We start from the raw sequence: 13,909 nt of genomic DNA on the forward strand, positions 1-13,909 counted from the left end.
AGTGCACATGTCATTTTTATATACAGCTCCCTTTCATTTGCTTTGTGCTCATAAAAAGAATTAGAAACATTTTTATCAGATGCTCTACCTTAAAACAATGAATCCATTTGTCCCACGTCCATTTATTTCCTATGCCAAGTTTTAGTTTCACCTCTGCATTTCTAACACTCATTATACAGTGGCATTTCTAATAACTGCTTTAATAACTGTAGAAAGGGAGTATTAAATATAATAAAATATATTTAGACATTTACTAAATATGCCTTTGAGGAGATTAATAACTCATATCTTTTTCAAGAAATCTCAGTAAAAAATATAGTATATGTCAAATATGGTCAAAGATAACTATATAGAGAAGGCCAAACTAAGTGCTAGGAGCCCTACTTCTTCAAGGAGTTTACAATTCTCTCAATATTTGAGCATTTGCACGTGTGGGCCTCAAATGACTCCTGTGTACTTGAGATATTTACCTCCTCAGCCCTTGGGGCAGCCGAGGAAGGCTTGGGATGGAAAGTTTCTTGGCCATTGCCCTTCAGCCATGACCAATCTCTTGTACATCAAACTGGGCTATCCAAAGGTGGGAAAAATTGCTTTACAGAGTACAAATAAAGCCTTTGTGTAATACAACTAAAGGCTTTCTATACATGCATCAAATCATACATATATTCAAACACACCTATACATGCATACATACATACACACAGGCAATCCTTGCTTTGCATGCAGTATGGGATGATAAAAATAACCATACAAACTGAAACCATGCAAGCAATTTTAATGATCAGCTGGAAAAATACAGTTGTTCCATAACCATTAAAACTTTTTGTCAAAACATTATGAATTCCCCATCAATTGTAAATGTTTAGGGAAATGAAAAAGATAGTAAAATTAATATTTATTTATATACCGGAATTTACAACATTACAAACACTGAAGATTATTTTATTTATAGAGAACTTATCAAGAGCAGTTTGAACACTGCTTGTCACCTTATTTTGGTACAACTTATGATAGAAAGCAAGCATCTCTCCTATGCTGTGAAGTGTCATACTCCTTTCTAAGTTAGGATCAGCTTCCAACATTGTATCCTCTATACTTCTGATGTCAGGAAACATCTCCAAGAGTTCCTTTAATGTAAAATCTTATGCTGGTGTCACTTTTTCATCCTTTATGTCACAACCACTTTCCTCATTTGTGTCCCTAAGTTGGCCCTCACTTCATTCCCGTGGCGACACATCTGCGGTCTCTTGAACAGCAGCGGTGCCGACATTCCCACGGTTGGCTATTTCTCCTGCAACCCCACTTCTGTTCAGTTCCAACTGCACTTCCAGCAGTATCGCTGTGTATTTCTTGGCTGTGCTTTAATCGTGTCGGCCAACTATCTGTGTGATTATCCACTTTTGTAAAATGTCATGAGTTTATCACTGGGAGGCAAGGAAGGAACACAACGACACACTTTGTTTTCTGTGTGTGAGCTCGGACACAGGTACACAGTGACCACTGACAGACTGGAAAATGTGACATAACCGGTCACTGGTCATGATGTGCGTCTGTGTGGACTGGAGAGTCAGCAGTGAAGTCTGGAGTTTATACGATTAGTTACAGTAAATATACCATAGTAACTGAAAATGGTGTATCTTTTTTTTTTTTTTTTTTTTAATTTTTTTTTCAACGTTTTTTAATTTATTTTTAGGACAGAGAGAGACAGAGCATGAACGGGGGAGGGACAGAGAGAGAGGGAGACACAGAATCGGAAGCAGGCTCCAGGCTCCGAGCCATCAGCCCAGAGCCTGACGCGGGGCTCGAACTCACGGACCGCGAGATCGTGACCTGGCTGAAGTCGGACGCTTAACCGACTGCGCCACCCAGGCGCCCCGAAAATGGTGTATCTTAAAACTGCAAATTCACAGGCCTGTGTTTTGTCATTTATATAGAAGTGATATATCAAAAGGATTAGAAGGTAGATACACAAGTGGTAAGATTACTTCAGGAATTTTCTTTAAGGAGTATCTCTTAATGTTTTTATGGGGTTTGAGGATAAAAAAAAAATACAATTGAGGAGAAGAGAACATGTTCATGGTAAAGAAGCAGACATATATTAAAAAACAAACAAACAAACAAAAAACCCCAGTATATTTATTCTACCTGAAAAAGAGACTATGAGCTACAGAAGTGGTTCTCAAGGTGCAGTCCCCAGACCAGCAACAGCAGCAGCACCGGAAAACATGCTAGAAATGGTAAGCCTTAGGTCCCCTTCCAGACCTACTGAGCTAGACACTATAGAGTCAGGGCCAGAAATCTCTACTCTCACAAGCCCTACTTGTGATTCTGATGAACAATAAAATTTGAAAATCACTGAATGCATGTCCTACAAACCAACGTGCTCTTCAGTTAAAGAAAGTAACTCCGATCTTATATCACTGTCTTTCTTGTAAGGTAAGTTTTATCTGAATCGCTCAATCATGCAGATAAACTCTATCCTCACTGTTTTCTCCAAAAGATCTAATGCACTGTTCCCCAATTTTGATTTCTGAGGAAAAATCATCTTAAATTTCCTCAAAATCTTGAGATCACAGGGTTGGATGGGGAAAAAAATAACAAAATGCTTAAGTTAAATAGAGGAGTGGCTAGCAATGGTCAAAAGGAAAACTCAGGCCACATTTGACAAAGGACTGTGGTACATGAGTGCATGAATATGAGCATTTGGAAAGTTTCTAATCAAGACTTTAAGAATTCCGTTTCTAGAACACAGTAAAATCAGTTGTTTTAATTTACACTGATTAATATTGTCACATACAAAGTACTTCACTTTTGTTACATCTAACACTTACACCTCCCTCCCCCAATTCTTCCGTAGGCCTTTTTAGTGTAATGGCAAAGTTATTAACACTTAAAAACTGAATGAATCCTGGTCCTGCCAACTGAAAAACTCTGTATCTATGAATAAGTTACTTAGTTATTCTGAACTTTACTTTTCTCTTTTGCTTATAGCAGTGGTCTACACACATCAAAAACTTAAACAGAGCACTTAAAACAGAGCAAATTATTTTGGAAAAGTTAAAATAATATACAATGTATGAATAACTATGCTTTGTTTTGAGAAATCTTGGTTTAATGCTGTGTGATACAACTATTTGAAGGATGGATTAAAAGTTCAATTCATTTTGGGATGCCTGGGTGGCTCAGTCGGTTAAGCATCTGACTTCAGCTCAGGTCATGATCTTGAGGTTTGCGAGTTCAAGCCCCACATCGGGCTCTGTGCTGACAGCTGGAGCCTGGAGGCTGCTTCAAATTCTGTGTCTTCCTTTCTGTCTGCCCCTCCCTTGCTTGCTCGCTCTTTCTCTCAAAAATAAGTAAACATTAAAAAATTAAAAAAAAAAAAAGTTCAATTCATTTTACTACAGGTCTGTGAGAGCTAAAAAAAGATCCAATGATACAAAGATCTAAATGCAACAAATGGCTCATTGCTGGGCTTCCTGAAGAGTGACAGTGATTGTTTTTAACACCATACACCGATTACACAAAAGTCTCTGTCTGAATTCTACTAATTAAAGTCCATCTTCCCTGTCGTTAACCAGTTTTTCTTACAAACATTACGACAGGGCTTGCATTCCTATCCTTGAGGCTCTCTGGAAGATTTTAAAAGAGGTTTTTTTTTTTTTTTTTTTCTAATCTGATTCCAAGTTTTTAAAGTATACAGATATATAAGTTTTTTGTTTGCTTTTGTTTACAATAAGTGACACTTTGGGGCACCTGGTGGCTCAGTCAGTTAAGCAACCAACTCCTGATTTTGGCTCAGGTAATGATCTCATTGTTCATGGGTTTGAGTCCGTGTTGGACTCCGCACTGACCATGGAACTAGCTTGGGGTTTTCTCTCTTTCTCTGCTTAACCCCTGCTCTCTCTCAAAATAAATAAACATTAAAAAAAGTAACATCTTTCATTTTTGGCAAGAAAATCATACTTAACATAACCAAGGATGCTGTGCGGCACTACTCTTGGGGTGGCTGTTTACAAGGAAGGGATTGAATACAATGTCTCTCTAGAGGTGTGCTATGTGGAGATAATGAAGATATTTTCAGTATTATACGTGACAGGACTGTATGACAACATAAAGAGAGAGTACGATTTATCAATCCACATACTTAATAATATAAGTAATGTTTAACTTTTCTTTAGAGAACAAATAAATAAGAGTTACAATATTCTCTTCCTACATCCCAGTGGCTTATGTTATGTACACCTAGGGACAAAAAGAACAAAGTATACAAATTCAATGGTTTGTTTTTTACCATTCCCCTTTTCCTTGACTTTTACTGTTCCTTCAACCAGTAATCAAAGGCAACCTCATTCATTCTAAACATAAGTGAGTATCTCCATGTGCCAGATACTGTTTTAGGAGCTTGAGATATGATCAATCAACAAGAAGCCCAAAGACGGGCAATCGATACAATTAAAGTACAAAGTTTACTAGTGGCAACCAGGAAAAGGGACTGGGAATACATTTGTGTGGGTAAAGAGTAAATGAAGCCAACTAGAGGAAAGAAACCTAGAGATGTGAGCCTGGTCTTTGTGGTTGCTTTTCTCTGGAAAAAGCAATGAAAGGCTAAGAAATGAACCAGGGCTTTCAATAGTCTTTCAGAATCAGAGGAACAAAACTGTATTTCGGGATCTATCAATGAAGTAAACACCCAAACTCTGAGTTGGGACCTTGTGTAAAAAGGGGTCCCTGGATTTGGTGACTCTTTAAAAGAACTCATAGGGGGGCGCCTGGGTGGCGCAGTCGGTTAAGCGTCCGACTTCAGCCAGGTCACGATCTCGCGGTCCGTGAGTTTGAGCCCCGCGTCAGGCTCTGGGCTGATGGCTCGGAGCCTGGAGCCTGTTTCCGATTCTGTGTCTCCCTCTCTCTCTGCCCCTCCCCCGTTCATGCTCTGTCTCTCTCTGTCCCAAAAAAAAAATAAATAAAAAACGTTGAAAAAAAAAAATTAAAAAAAAAAATAAAATAAAAGAACTCATAGGATTTAGCATATAGCTGTATTCATGGATAAGATGTATTACAGCAAAAGGATACAAAGCAAAAGAAAAATGACCAAAAGGAAAAGGTGGGTGGAGTGAGGTCCAGAGGAAACCAGTTGAAATCTATGAGTCTCTCCCGAATTTCTGTTTGGGGATGATGAAAAAATTCTGGAAGTGGACAGTGGTGATAGCTGCATAACACAATGAATGTACTTCAAACCACTGAATTGTATGCTAAAAATGTATTCTGAATTGGATACTACGATGGTTAAGATGGTAAATTCTAGGTTATTCTAAAATATGTGTATTTACCACAATTAAAAAACAAAGAGTCCCTTCCTACTGAAGTCACATAGGATGCACCTTAATTCTTCCAGCAACAAGTTTTTTTTTTTGTATATTGGAAAAGCTCATCAGAGATTTAGCACTCAAGGTTTTTATTGGAGGTTCATAATGTAGGTGCCCACTGCCTAGCATATACCAAAATTCAACTTTCAAAGGAAAGCAGATGTTCAAGATAAGCCATATTGTCTGTACAGTGTGGGTACTATGACCTATCATTATCAGTTAGAGAAAGTCTTCTATCAGTATAGAGAATGGTTTACTAGCTAAGTTCCCACATATCAGCTAAGAGCCAGCCTTGCAAGGTCTTACACAGGTCTTTCCAAGACCTTAACACAGGTCTTGTACAAGACCTTACACAGGTCTTTCCAATGATTGGTAGTGTCAGTCCTGCTACATCAACTCCTATCTACATAGACCCCGAATAGCAATACCCTAGCAATAAGTGAGAAACAGACTGGTCTTTCTAGGGTCCAAAGTCAAGCTTTAAATGATCTAACTCCCTATAAGTGAATTAGGGTAGATTGCAAGTAATCTTGTCTAGGGCCATCTGGGTGGCTCAGTCTGTTGAGCATCTGACTCTTTATTTCAGCTCAGGTCATGATCCCAGGGTGGTGGGATCAAGCCTTGCATTGGTCTCCATGGTGAGTGCAGAGCCTGCTTGAGATTCTCTTTCTCTCTCTCTCTCTCTCTCTTCCCCTCTCTCCAACTCGCATGTTCTCTCTCTCAAATAAAAAAAAAAAAACTTTTTCTTTAAGTAGTCTTGTCTAGAGGAAGATACATTTTAGCTTTCTCATTATCTCTACAATTTTTCATATATAACAGCTGGCCCATGATAAAGAACAGCCTGGCATACAATGAAATAACATGGAAAAAAAAAAAGAAACGTGAGATTAATTGTGTCCCCCACAAAAGATATGCTGAATCCCTAATCCACAGTACCTTAGAACATGACCTTCCTTGGAAACAGGATCATAGCAGATATAATTAAAGATTAAGATGAAGTCCTATTAAGATGAGTAGGGTGAGCCTTTAATCCAAGTGACTGGTGTCTGTATAAGAAGAAGACAGAGACACAGGAAGAAGATGCCTTTTGATGAGAGAAACAAGAGATCAGGGTGATGCATCTATGATCCAAAGATGTCAACAACTGCTGGCAAATACCAGATGATAAAAAGCATTCCATCGTCTGAAGGATTCTCTCCTACAAGTTTCGGAGGGAATATGATCCAGTGACACCTTGATTTTGGATTTCTAGCCTCCAGAACAAGAAATATCTGTCGTCTTAAGCCACTTACTTTGTGGTACTTTGTTACAGTAGTCCTAGGAAACTAATACATAAAAGAAAATAGAAAATATCCACAAGAAATCTAGAAAACAGAGGCGCTGGACACAGATTTTAAAATAATTTTACCTAATATGACAAAGGAAAGATTGAGAATTTCTATAGAAAACTATAATCTGTAAAAAAAAGAACCAAATGCAGGGGCGCCTAGGCGCCTCAGTCAGTTGAGTGCATGACTCTTGATTCTGGCTCAGGTCATGATCCTGGGTCATGAGATCAAACCCGTGTCAGGCTCCACACTGAGTGTGGAGACTGCTTAAGATTCCCTTTGCCTTCCTCTGCCCCTCTCCCCTGCTCACCCACGAGCTCTGTCTCTCTCTGAAAGAAAGAAAGAAAGAAAGAAAGAAAGAAAGAAAGAAAGAAAGAAGGAAAGAGCCAAATAGAAAATCTAAAACTGAAAAATACAATAACTGAAATTAAGGACTCAAGTCATGGGTTAAATAGTGTATCAGGGACAGATGAAGAGGGAATTAATGAAGTAGAAAAAAAATATCAAACATGATGCATGAAGAGTCAAAAGGAAAGGTAAATAAAGAAAAATAAATATAGGACATTAGGGTTACAATAAGATAATAACACTGCAACTAAAATCTTGGAGGAGAAAGAGAGACAATGGAAAAGCAATGATGGTTGGGGACATAATGACAGAACTCTCCAAAATTGTTCAAAGTCATCAAGTCACATTTTCAAGGAGAAATATGAACCCCAAAAGGAATATTTACAAAGAAAATCTAAACTAAGCACAATGTGGGAAAATTGTTCAAAACCAGGAGGAAGATAAAATTTTGTCTGTCAGAGAAAAGAGACTTGTTACTTTCAAAGGAGCAAAAAATTAACATGGACAGCTGACTTTTCAAGAATAAAGTTGAAATAATTAATAACAATAATAATAACAGTAATAAACCTTTTAGATGAATAAAAACTGGGATTCTCTGTCATTAACATATCTGTAATAAAGATAATATAAAGGGTATTCTTCAGACAGGGAAAAATGACACTAGTTTGAATCTTAGAAATATGAGAAGAAAAGCAGTAAATCAGGTAAATAACATGAATAAATGTAAATGAATATCAAAAGTATATACTAATAATACTGTATACAAAAATAAAATACTATTGTCTGAGAAAAGACTAGAGTACTTTTTAATGGAGATAAGTCAGGGATGCATGTTAAAATTATTAAAGTAGCACTCTCCAATTGAGCTTTTTGTGATGCTTGGAAATATACGCACTGTCCCATATGGTAACCAGATGCAGGTTTCAAGCACTTGAAATATGGCTGGTATAAGTGAGAAACTGAATTTTAAGTTTTACTTAATTTTAATAAATTTATAATAGTCACCTGTGGCTAGGAGCTACTGTATTGGCACACCTCTAGAGTAACCTTTAAAAGAGGAGTAAAAGAGAAAAGAAAAAAACAAGTAGCAAAAGAGTATATATATATTTATGTTAACAAAGAACTATTCTGTTAATAAAGGGGAATAAATGGAATAAAAATATATTCAATTCACAAGAAAGCACTAAGACAAAGGTCTCTAAACCAATGAGTCAAATAGAAGTAATATATAAACTCAAATTTGTTACTAATATGTGGTAATTACTATAGGTACCACAGACATTAAAAGAGAAGAGGATAGTATGAAGACCTTTATGCCAGTACTTTTCAAAATTTAAACTGAAAACATTTCTTAAAAGCATACACATACCACAAGCTATGAAACTGATGCAAGAAATTAACTATCTGAATGGCTCTAAAACTAATTTAAAAACAGAATTGATAATTAGAAGCTTCTCAAAAAAGAAAACTTTAGGCTCACATGCTTCCTAAGTAAAATTTACCATTTATGGAAGAAGTAACACCAACTTTACAGAAATTCTATAAGACAAGAAGAGGGAATACATCTGAACTCACTTTATGACATAAACATAACCTTAATATCGACATCTAGGCAAGGTATTACAAACCAATCTCACTCATAAACACAGATGGCAGAATATTAACAAAATTAATATTAATATTAAATTAAATCCACAAATATATAAAACGAGTAATATATTATGAGCAAGCTGGGTTTATGGCAGGAACACAAGGTTGTATTAACATTTTCTTTTTAAATTTATTCTGAGAGAGAGAGAGAGAGAGAGAGAGAGAGCGCGAGCGCGAGTGGGGGAGGGACAGAGAGAAGGAGAGACAGAGGATCCCAAGCAGGCTCCACACTGTCAGCATGGAACCCAACATGGGGCCTGAACCCATGAACTCATGAGATCATGACCTGAACCTAAAACAAGATGGACACTTAACCAACTGAACCACCCAGGGGCACCAAGGTTGGATTAACATTTTAAATTAATCAACAGGATATGTCACATTAGTAGAATAAAAAAGTCACAGCATCACATCAAATGCGAAGAAAATAACTGATAGTAGTTTTTTTTTTTTTAACCCATTCATGATTAAAATTCTTAAACTAGGAATACTAAGGAACTTCTTTATTATAATAAAAGGTATCTACAAAAACCTATGCAAAATACCAAACACAATGGTGAAATGTTGAAAACCTTCCCTCTTAAGATTAGAAATATGGTTAAAATGCCCATTATTTACCCTCTAATTAAGGGCTAGGTAATGCAGGCAAGGAAAAATAGGTATAAAGGTTGGAAAGAAGAAATAAAATGGTCATTGTTTGCAGAAGACATGATTGGTTACTTAAAACATCTAAATCATTAGAATGAATAAGTGAGTTTAGCTAAGTTGTTAGATAGAAGATCAATATACAAAATCAACATGCAAATAAAGTTTATATTTTAGTAACAAACCATAAGAAAGGAAAATGTCAGAAATACCATTTACAATAGCTTAAAAATACCAAATACCAACAAAATGCACTTAAAAGATATACAAGATCTCTACATACAAAATCATAAAATACTAAGAGAAATTAAAGATATAAATAGAGAAATGTACAAAGTTCATAGATTAGAAGATATGTTATTGTGAAGCTATCAATTTGCTCCACATTGAGTCAATGCAGTTGCTAACAAAAATCCCAACCTTCTTGCTGTTGTTGGTAGAAACTGACAAGCTGATTCCAAAATTTGTAAACACAAAGGGCCAAGAATAGCCAAGAAACTCTTGAAGAAAACCAACTGACAAGATTCACTTTACAACATAGAACATTTTATAAAGCTAGAGTGATTTAAACAGTGTTAATTGTCTAGCTAGAGTAGCTAGAAAAATTAAGTAATTACTCCAGGTGGAGTACTTAAAACAGGTACTGCCTGAAGGACATACAGGGAGTGAGAATTAGATTCACATATATGATTTATAATACAAGTAGCATTGGAAAACAGCAGAGAAAGGGTGGTATTTTCAATAAAGAGTGCTAAATGGGGCGCCGGGGTGGCTCAGTTGGTTAAGTGTCCGACTTCACCTCAGGTCACGATCTCGCGGTCCGTGAGTTCGAGCCCCGCGTCGGGCTCTGTGCTGACTGCTCAGAGCCTGGAGCCTGTTTCAGATTCTGTGTCTCCCTCTCTCTCTGACCCTCCCCTGTTCATGTTCTGTCTCTCTCTGTCTCAAAAATAAATAAACGTTAAAAAAAAAAAGAGTGCTAAAAATTGAAAATATGATCTTGATATTCCATGTAAAAATACCACATAAACTGTATATCTAAATAGAAGGGGTAGAAAAAAAATCAAAGATTCTAGAAGATAATATAGGAGAGTATCTTCATGATCTTGCTGGGGGATGCAGTTTAAAATGGGACAAAGAAAGCACTAATCGTAAAGGAAATAATAAGTTCAAAAGATAGCATTAACAGACTGAAAAGGCAAGTTACAGAGTGGGAGAAAAATATCTGTAACATTTAAAACCAATAAAGAAGGACCAAACAAACAAAAATGTCACAACAAATGAGCAAGAAGTTTGAATAGGCAATTCATAAAACTGAACATCCAAATGCTCAATCACATGAAAAAGTGTCCAACTTCATAAACAACCAAAGAAAGGCAAAGTAAAACAATAATGAAATAATACTATCTACCTACCAGCATGGCTAAAATTAAGTCAACTGAGAAGCCCAAGTATGGGCAAGAATGTGAAAAAAACTGGAACCCTCACATATTGCTAATATAAGTGTAAGTTGTCTCAATCATTTTGGAAAACTTTCTGAAATTATCTACAGAATGTGAAAGCATACATAACCTAGTAATTCCACTCCTTGGCATATGCCCAACAGCAATATGTATGCATGCACTAGTAGACATTTACAAGTATGTTCAGAGTTCCATTAAAATGGAAACCACCCAGACAGGTTCCTAAAGTTAAATGGATAAACTGTAGTATATTCTTACAAAGGAATATGTCAAAATAACAAAAGTAAACTACTGTTACATACAGTAACAATACAGATAAATTTCAAAAATTATGTTGAAAGAAGGCATAAGCAAAAAACTACTATTTTATGGCTCCATGTGTATGGAGTGGGAAAACAAGACTATCACATTGGAATTATGACTACAAATGGAGAAGAGGAAGAAGGCAATGATTGGGAAGGATTACTTGGGGATCTTCTGGGTCACTGGTAGTTTTCAGCTTCTTGATCTGGGTACTAGTTGCAGAGGTACTGGCTTTGTTATAATTCCTTGATTTGTACATTTATACTCTTTCCATTTTCTGAAAGTGTATTATACTTAAGTTAAAAATGGAAGACAAAAACACATCAAGTCAATGGTGTACTTTACAACTATTCTATTTTCTTAGAATGGAAAGAGTACTATGTAGATATTTAAAAATTATGTGTAAGTATAGAGAAGTTATTGCTCTTTGTTTTAGGCTGCTTAATTTTTGGATAAGAAATCCTTTAACTCTTGTATCATAAAGATGATCTTCCATATTTTCACCTAATTCTAGCTTATTAGCTTTTTCCTCAGCACAAATATACAAAATCTTCCTTCATTGTCTTGCAGTTATCTATTTTCATCAAGAAGTCTACTTTTGGGGCAATATATTAGGTAATAATTATAATAAAAAAGGTTTGTATATACAGTCCCTGAAGTAAGTTGAACAAAATATTATTATGTTCATTATGTATAAGTGAAAAGGCTCAGGCAAACAATTATAAAATATATAGTAATCATACACACATATCTTCTCACTCCCACATTTAGCATGATTTCCACTAGTCTATTTATAATGGAAAAAGCACAGGCTGTGGAATCAGAAGAGATACGGATATAAATTCTGGATTTCCCAGCAACTGTGTACTCTTGAGCAATAAACACAGAGAACCTTAGTTTCTTCCTCTGTAAAACAAAGATAAACATCATCTATTTCACAGAATAGTGAGGATTAGCAATAATGGATATATAGTCGTCGACCCACATTACATACTTCATAAATGAGAGCTCTATTATATTCTTTTGTTCTATTATTTTACACACACACATACACACACACACACACACGCACACATGTATTCAATAGTTTCTAAGGATGATTTTAGAGCATTTCAAGTGCATCAGATAATATACAACTTGGTTTGTGAGTGGTAGATACATAATAAACCAAAGAAGAAAAAAAATACTCAACAATATTCTATAAGCTGTACTTTGGGAGGCTGGGAGGAGTGTAGTGAGGAAAACTAACTTATTAACAGGGAGGATCAAAGAACAGAATATTTGAAAAGAAACACATTACAGCTTTTAAGGGTATACTGTAACTCATATCTAGCAACTCATTTCCAATTTAGTCTGTTACTTGGATGTCAAGGGCAATAATAAACACTTTTGAAGTGGGATATCTTAAGTATTTCATACACAGCTCCTTTACCTTTTAACTATCTGTAGACAGACACTCTTCTTAAAACCAAAACCACTAAGTCTACATTATATTAGGTGTAACTATAAAGAGATTAAGTAATGAGTCACACAAACCACTTTCACAACTGATATATAACTTATTTTAATTATATTCAGTCATTCTAGATACAACGATAACAAAAATGACTGTTGCTTTCTGTATTTCCAGAGAGTAATTATAAAAAAAACTTACTTAGGAGCCCTTTCTCCTACACTCCCTTCCTGATGTAACATTTTTCTGAAAATTAAAAGAGTAATACAGCAACATGAAACAACAATAAAAAACAACCCTCTAACCCATAGATGCTTTTAAAACAACATTTTAAAACATATTCACGCCCACACAAAAATTCAAACCTATCCCCAGACCCAAAGAAAACACAACCATGCAACATAAGTTTCTCATCAAACAAATGTCAGAGAAACCAAATACACTACCCATTAAATTAAAAGGAATGGCTTATAAGTGGGTAAGATTTACGGAGGATAAAGAGCACATAGGACAATAATTACTTGGACTTCAAAGAATACTTTAGATGAAGTAAGCCATATAGATGACGGCAGTTTTATCTGTTAGAGTACATCAGAAATCGAACAAAAAACCCCACCACTTCGTATTGTTTTCGTCATGAGTCTCTATTCTTTCCGTGCTTTAAACAGGATTTAAGTGCTCAGTTTTTGTTTCATCCTTTCCTAAAATGGATGTGGCTAGTAATTGCTTTCAAGTAGCTTACATGAAGACTGTTGGTATGTTTCAGGGCAAGAGGTCTTTTGGAGGAACACTGCAATTGTGGTTAGTGGCTGAAAACTAAAAGAACTTCGGGCACTGAGTATGAAACAGGAGGAGGGGGCTAGCGCACTACCAAGCAGGACATTTAGCCACTTGTGTTTTTGAGTTAAGCAGAGAGAGCAAATCAGTTATCTTATTAATACTCTTACACAGTAAAGACAAAATATTGATTAACCAAAATATGGAAAAAATTTTCAGATGAGTCGCCTTTTTTTGATTAAGCAAGAAAAACACACTTGTAACAGTTATTTCACACCAGGAATTACGCTAAGCACTATGAGAATACAAAGTTTCATCAGACACTGACCTTAAACTACTTACTGTCTAATGGGAAGATAGGATAAGTATCAAAAGGAACAACACAATACAAAGTAACAAGTCATAAAAGTGGTGAAAAAAAGACTACCTTGAAACATCAAAAGAAGGAAATGACTTCACAGAAGGGCAGCTTGAGATATTTGGGATGGACTGAGACATACGGTATGAATTAAAACATGGGATGAGCCATTCCACTTGGAGGGAGCAATATCAATGACTGGTAAGTAATCCTTCATGTGAAGT

General features: G+C 35.9%; 1 protein-coding gene across 3 annotated transcripts in view; it reads right to left on the reverse strand.

The window, feature by feature from the left end:
• Positions 1–13,909, reverse strand: part of ICE2 (interactor of little elongation complex ELL subunit 2) — a 64,130-nt gene that overhangs the window by 11,193 nt on the left and 39,028 nt on the right. The gene's annotated exons all lie outside the window — the stretch shown is intronic.

The sequence above is a fragment of the Panthera uncia genome (genome assembly GCF_023721935.1).
Source record: "Panthera uncia isolate 11264 chromosome B3 unlocalized genomic scaffold, Puncia_PCG_1.0 HiC_scaffold_1, whole genome shotgun sequence".
In the NCBI taxonomy this organism is placed as follows: domain Eukaryota; kingdom Metazoa; phylum Chordata; class Mammalia; order Carnivora; family Felidae; genus Panthera; species Panthera uncia.